The 7,395-nt window shown below is 48.5% G+C and overlaps 1 pseudogene; it reads right to left on the bottom strand.

The window, feature by feature from the left end:
* Window positions 1–5,488: 5,488 nt before the first annotated feature.
* LOC103267100 lies at window positions 5,489–5,884 on the bottom strand (annotated as a pseudogene).
* Between the last annotated feature and the right edge of the window lie 1,511 nt (window positions 5,885–7,395).

Genomic DNA, 7,395 nt, shown 5'->3' with positions numbered 1-7,395 from the left:
ATTTATTGTAGAGATGAGGTCTCACCAAGTTGCCCAGGCAGGTCTCGAACCCATGGGCTCGGGCAATCCATTCACCTCAGCCTCCCAAGGCACGGGATTACAGGCTGAGCCACCGAGCCTCGAGCCTCACTGATAGTGAGCTTTCTAATGCTTATGCTTTTTTCATTGTACTATTTGACTAATTACTATTGTCATTTACATAATTACAATATCATTTATATAATTATCATATACAATTGTGATTATTGTTTTTTATTTAAAAATTTTTTGTTTTGGCTGGGCTCGGTGGCTCAGCCTATAATCCCACGCCTTGGGAGGCCGAGGTGAGCGGATTGCCTGAGCCCACGGGTTCGAGACCCGCGTGGGCAACTTGGCGAGACCTCATCTCTACAATAAATAAAAAATTAACCAGGCATGGTAGCATGCGCCTGTCGTTCCAGCTACTTGGAAGGCTGAGGCAGAAGGATCGCCAGAGCCCAGCGGGTTGAGGCTGCGGTGGCCGGGAGCAGCTACTGCACTCCAGTCTGGGCGACAGAGTGAGACTCCAACTCAAAAAAAATAAAAAAATAAAAGAAATTTAAAAAATAAAAAAAAAAATTTTAAAGATGTGAGGTACAATTCAGGGTTAGGTATACAAATGTTCATTATGCAGGTACCCTTGTTGATGAGGTGTGCCCCCCATTGTCTTATTTAATTTTTTTAAATTTATTTTTTATTTTTTTGAGTTGGAGTATCACTCTGTCACCCAGGCTGGAGTGCAGTGGCATGCTCATGGCTACCCAAGTGTTGACATGCTGGGCTCCGGCGATCCTTCCGCCTCAGCCTTCCAAGTAGCCGGAATTACAGGCGCGCGCTACCACGCCCGGCTGATTTTTTTATTTATTGTAGAGATGAGGTCTCACTGCCCAGGCGGGTCTCGAACCCGCAGGCTCAGACAATCCATTCACCTCAGCCTCCCAAAGGCGCGGGATTACAGGCTGAGCCACCGAACCCGGCTTAATTTTTTTTTTTGAGTCAGGGTGTTACTCTGTCACCCAGGCTGGAATGCAATGGCATGATCATGGCTCACTGCAACCTCCAACTCCTGGGCTCGAGCAGTCCTTCTACCTCAGCCTCCTAAGTAACTGGGACTATAGGCGTGTGCTACCACGCCTGGCTAATTTATTTTTTATTTTTTGAGTTGGAGTCTCACTCTGTCGCCTCGACTGGAGTGCAGTGGCACGCTCCTGTCAACCACAGCTTCGACCTGCTGGGCTCTGGCGATCCTTCCACTTCAGTCTTCCAAGTAGCCGGAACCACAGGTACACGCTACCACGCCTGGCTGATTTTATTGGATTTATTGTAGAGACAAGGTCTCGCCAAGTTGCTCGGGTGGGTCTTGAACCCGTGGATTCAGGCAATTCACTTGCCTCAGCCTCCCAAAGTGCTGGGATTACAGGCTGAGCCACTGAGCCTGGCCTGGATTTTTTTTTTTTTTGTAGAGATGAGGTCTCACTATTTTGCCCAAGCTGGTCCTGAACTCTCAGGCTCAAGCAATCCTTTCACCTTGGCCTCCCAAAGTGCTGGGATTACAGGCATGAACTACTGGGCCCAGTCTCATTTAATTTTTATTCATACCTTTCCTCATTTCATAAAGTTTTTCGTGACATATCTGCACAGACCATAAAATGGTAAGCTACAAATCAGGAATTAAAAATCAGGCCCAGAGAAATAAAAACTGGAGTAGAAAGTCATGACCAGGCATAAAAGCAGAACACAGATGGGCTGTGAGGATTGAGTTTCAAGTCTGGTCTAGGATTCCCAGTGAAAGTGAAAAGCGAGACATGATGGTCAACTAGTGAATCTCCCCACATCTAATCCCCCAATGCCCCCCCAGCCCTCTGTCCTCAGGGGGAGTTCATGGCTTTCCCTAACACAACCCCTGGCAGAAGTTTCTCACTGGGTTTATAAAGCTTTTGTCCACCTACCTCTGCATAATAAAGGATACAAAACCAGGAAGAGAATACATTGTCCTCGAATCAAAATTGAGTGAATGGTCAACTTGCCCACTGGGTATGATGGCAGCAACTGGTGCAAAAGACAGGACTTGGAGCGCTGTGCTGTGCATTTGTTTACCAGTTTGCATCTCAGTGGCAAACAACTAGGGACTTAAGAAACCTCACTTGTATGCTTTGGAAACACCATGCAACAACCTCATACGGTTGCGTCATTGTTTTGGTTCATATGAGAACAGTTGAAGTGATGTTCACTTGATGATTCCGTTTCCTGGATGTCGCAATTTGTGTGTTATTTCTTTTTCTTTTTCTTTTTTTTTTTTGAGTTGGAGTCTCACTCTGTCGCCCAGACTGGAGTGCAGTGGCCGCTCCCGGCCCCCACAGCCTCGACCTGCTGGGCTCCGGCGATCCTTCCACCTCAGCCTTCTGAGTAGTCGGAATTACAGGCATGCGCTACCACGCCCAGCTGGTTTTTTGATTTATTGTAGAGGTGAGGTCTCGCTGCCCAGGCGGGTCTCGAACCTGTGGGCTCAGGCAATCCACTCACTGTAGCCTTGACCTAGGCTCAAGTAATTCTCCTACCTCAACCTCCTGAGAAGCTGACTATAGGCATGCACCACCATGCCCAGCTAACGTTTTTGGTTTTTTGTAGAGACAGGGTCTCACTGTGTTGCCCAGGCTGGTCTCAAACTCCTAGACTCAAGCAATCCTCCCACCTCAGCCTCCCAAAGTGCTGGAATGACAGGCGTGAGCTGCTGTGCCTGGCTCTTTTTCTTTCTTTCTTTCCCTCTCTCCCTTTCCCCCTCCCCCTCCCCTTTGCCCTTTCCCTCTTCCTCTCCCCTTCCCACTCCCTGTCACTCTCCCTCTTCCATGGTGGCCCACTGAACCTTGACCTCCTAGGCTCAAGCCATCCTCTCACCTCAGCCTCCTGTAGCTGGGACTATAGTCATGCACCACCATGCCCAGCTTTTTAAAAAAATTTTTTATAGAGATGAAATCTCACTATGTTGCCCAGGCTGGTCTCAAACTCCTGGACTCAAGCAATCCTCCCACCTTGACCTCTCAAGTGCTGGGATAACAGGTGTGAGCCACCATGCTTGGCCACTAGTCATTTCTAAGGAAAAGTTTTGTTCGACCTGGATGAAGAGAGAGTGAATTGATTAAACTGTAATGGACACGAAGCTGGCAGGGCTAATTCAAACAGTGGGTAATGGAATTGGAAGCTTGTTCTGTCTGGGGCCTTTTGTTGACCATATCACAAGGGATCTGGAATAGGCGAGACTCCAGTCAAACACGTCACCTGTCTGGGATTTTCGGGACATCTTCTGCCCTGAGCCCCTTCCTTGCCCCGTCCTTTGGCTCCAGTGGTTCCGCCCCTCTCCCCAGGATTCTCTGCAAGTCCTCTTTCTTCTGACCTACTTGGATCCACTCCTCCAGCGGGGGCCCTGGCCCGTGTCCTGGAGCTGAGCTACGTTCAGCCTTGGCTCCACATCCTAGAGCTTCGTGGAAAGAGTGACCTGCAAGCTCCACTTGGTCTACAAGCTCCACTCAGCTCTGCCCAGTTCACCATGTTTCCTGGGGGAATGTGAATGTGGGGGTGTGCTATCTGGAGTCAGAGTTAATGGGTACCTGGTCCATGCCAGCAGGGAGAGGACCAGCTGGAAGCCCAGACGTCACCAGCAGGCAACCTGCACCCTTCAACTCTAAAATAAAAATTTACAAAATGCCTAAAGGTGTATGCATTCATTCATTCATTGACCATTGTTGTGCCAAGCACCAAGCACACAGGTTAACCCCACAGACCCTGGATACTTAGATAAGAGGGACAGGACAAAGATGATGTATCCTTAAAGCAGCTATTGATTGATCCCCATAGTGGCTCTTAAACTGGGGTGATTTCCCCATTCCACAAGAGAGCTGGTAGTGTCTGGAGATATCTTTGGTGTTATCTCTGGGAAGCTCCTATGTAGTGGCTAGAAGTCAGGGCTGCCTCTGAGCATCCTGCAATGCACAGGGGTGACCCCCATGATGAAGGGCTGTGGAGTCCAAGATGTCAACAGTGTGGAGACTGAGAATCCTGGCCAGTCTAAGTGTTTACCTGAATGTTCCTGAAAAGGCAGCTGTCAGGAAAACTTCCCTTTAGCCTGATGACTATTATTATTATTCCTATGGGACACAACTTGACTACTTACTGTATACCAGGCACTATGACAAGCCTTTTTTATTTTATTTATTTATTTGAGTTGGAGTCTCACTCTGTCACTCAGACTGGAGTGCAGTGGCCGCTCCCGGCCACTGAATCCTCGACCTGCTGGGCTACGGTGATCCTTCCGCCTCAGCCTTCCAAGTAGCTGGCTGGAACTACAGGCGCACGCTACCATGCCGGCTATTTTTTTTTTTATTGTAGAGGTGAGGTCTCATCAAGTTGCCCTGGCATGTCTCGAACCCACGGGCTCAGACAATCCACTCACCTCGGCCTCCCAAAGTGCTGGGATTATAAGCTGAGTCACTAAGCCTGGCGGCAAGCCTTTTTTAAAAAACTTATTTCTTGAGTTGGAGTCTCACTCTATCACACAGGCTGGAGTACAGCGGCACGCTCACGACCACTGCAGCCTTGACCTGCTGGGCTCAGGCTATCCTTCCACCTCAGCCTTCCAAGTAGCTGGAACTACAGGCAAGTGCCACCACACCCAACTAATTTTTTGATTTATTATAGAATAGAGGTCTCACCAAGTTGCCCAGGTTGGTCTCGAACCCCTGGGTTCAGACAGTCTTCTTGCCTCTGCCTCCCAAAGTGCTAGGATGATAGACATGGGCCACCGTGCCTGGCTAGCAAGCCCTTTAGATTGATTATCTCATTTAACTGCTGGGTGTTACTAGCTCTGTTTTAGAGATGGAGAAACTGCTGTGGTGGGGTTAAGAAGCTTGCCCCAGATCTCATTGCCAGTGCGTGCCAGAGCAGGGACTTGAACCCAGGAAGTCTGACTCCTCACCCATCACCTCCATAGTATGTCTAACACCTCTAACTCAGATGCCAGGCTGTCCCTTCAGCTGTTCCTAAGCTCATTAGAAACTGTTTTCGTGATCCTTCACTGGTTCTAGGCTTCTGCTAGGCCCAAGGGGAAAGACAGGTTGACATAACTGTAGAATTCAAGAGAATTTTACATTATTTTTTGAGTTGGGTCTCACTTTGTCACCCAGACTGGAGTGTGGTGGCATGATCACGGCTCACCACAGCCTTGAGCTCCTGGACTCAGGTGATCCTTCACCTCAGCCTCCTGAGTAGCCGGGACTATAGGTGCACGCCACCACACTTGGCTAATTTTTAAAATTTTTATAGAGACAAAGTCGCTATAAAAGGTTGGTCTTAAACTCCTGGGCTTAAGTGATCCTTCCATCCTAGTCTCCTAAAGTGCTAAGATTCTAGGTGTGAGTTATGGCGCCTAGCCAAATTTTCCTTTTTTTTTTTTAACATGAGCCCAAGTTTTATTTGTTCATTTCTTGCATTTGAAGTACTCCAGTGAAATCGTGGCCTGAGATTCTTTGCCATAGTCTTTAACTACTACACAACTGCAGTCAACCACTTTCTGGGGTTTTCTCTCTTTGTCAGTCTTACACAGGCTTACCCATCCCCCTAGTTTCTTGCTGTCATCGACCTTAATTAGGCTGATATGCAGTCCAGCACAAAGGACCTCCACCAACTTGATGTACATAGGCTCATCACAGTTGGCTGCAGGCACACAGAGATGGGCCTGGCGCTTGTCTAAGGCTTTGGCAGCTTTGTGAATTCCACGTACTAAGCCAGCGTGGATGAAGGTAGTCTTCAGCACCTCTTGTAAAGCAGTGTTCATGTTCAGTATACCTCCAGCAGTCATGTCTTCCTCGACCATGGTGGTGGATTACAGGTGACATCGAATCTGGGATATACCTGTGTCTCTGTCTCCAGGTGAGTCAGCGGTGGCAGAGAAAGAGCCAAATTTTACATTTCTTTCTTTTTTTTTTGAGTCGGAGTCTCACTCTGCCGCCCAGGCTGGAGCACAGTGGCACACTCACGGATACCACAGCCTTGACCTGCTGGGCTCAGGTAATCCTTCTGCCTTAGCCTTCCAAGAAGCTGGAACCACAAGGTGTGCATCACCACGCCCTGCTAATTTTTTTTTTTTTTTTAATTGTAGAACAAGGTCTCGCCAAGTTGCCTAGGCTGGTCTCGAACCCTTGAGCTCAGGCAATCCCCTCACCTCGGCCTCCCAAAGTGCTGGGATTATAGGCGTAAACCACCCTACCCAGCCGTTGAACAATATTTAAACATGGTACATGACCTTTGTTTTTGTTTTTGAGTCGGAGTCTCACTCTGCCACCGAGGCTGGAGTGCACTGGCATGCTCATGGCCACTGCAGCCTCGACCTGCTAGGCTCAGGCAATCCTTCTGCCTCAGCCTTCCAAGCTGGAACTACAGGCACGTGCCAACATGCCCACCTGACTTTTTGATTTATTGTAGAGATAAGGGCTCCCCATGTTGCCCAGGCTGGTCTTGAACTCCTGGGCTCTGGTAATCCCCTCTCCTCTGCTTCCCAAAGTTCTGGGATTATAGGTGTGAACCACCACACCTGGCTAATTTTTTAAAATTTTAAAGCGTTAAAGATGTGGTCTCACCAAGTTGCCCAAACTAGCAAATTTTATATTTCAAAATGCCAACATCTAGTTCATACCATGACTGGTTCTCCCACACGACTGTGCAGCTGGCACATTCATCTGACCCAATTAACCAGAACCATCCAGTTAGTCTGTTAGTCATACCTAATTCAGCTGTGGTTGTGAGGCCACGGAGTAAGCCACGGTCCGGCAAACAGCAGAAGCGAACCGGCAGGCTCTGATGCCCTCAGAGCTCACTGTTTTATACCTCTGCTTTACTAAGAACTTCCGGGCAGTTTCTGATATAAGTTACAGGACCAGACTGCGCTTTCTCAGACTGAGAGCAGTCCTCTGCCATCCATACCTTTGCTTGCATTGGTGTCTGAACCCCCCTAGGCTGTAATTTGATCAAGTTCCCTAACCCTATAATCTCACTGATAGAAGGTAACGGAACACCATGCCTGCCCATGTGATAGGGCCAGACTCTTCTGTCTTCTCACCTGAGTACAACAGGCTTGTGCCGCCCAGAAGAATGAAAGGGTAACTCAGAATATGTGGGGTCCGTACAGCCCTGGGTTTGCTTATGAAGAAGAGGAGGTATGGGCCCCGCAGATCACAGGTTAGTGTGGAGCCAGAGCGGTTGTAGTCCCGGCACGGTTCTGCAAGGACTTGCTCCGATAGACATGTGTGTGTGTGTGACCCCATGGGCTTGGCCATTTCTTCTTTTCTTTCTCTCTCTCTTTCACTCTTTTTTTTTTTGAGTCAGTTT

The sequence above is a fragment of the Carlito syrichta genome, unplaced genomic scaffold, assembly GCF_000164805.1.
Source record: "Carlito syrichta isolate Samal-C Ts95f unplaced genomic scaffold, Tarsius_syrichta-2.0.1 Scaffold307934, whole genome shotgun sequence".
Taxonomy (NCBI): domain Eukaryota; kingdom Metazoa; phylum Chordata; class Mammalia; order Primates; family Tarsiidae; genus Carlito; species Carlito syrichta.
Note: the sequence above shows the minus strand (reverse complement) of the source record. Positions and strands in the feature narration are given on the sequence as shown.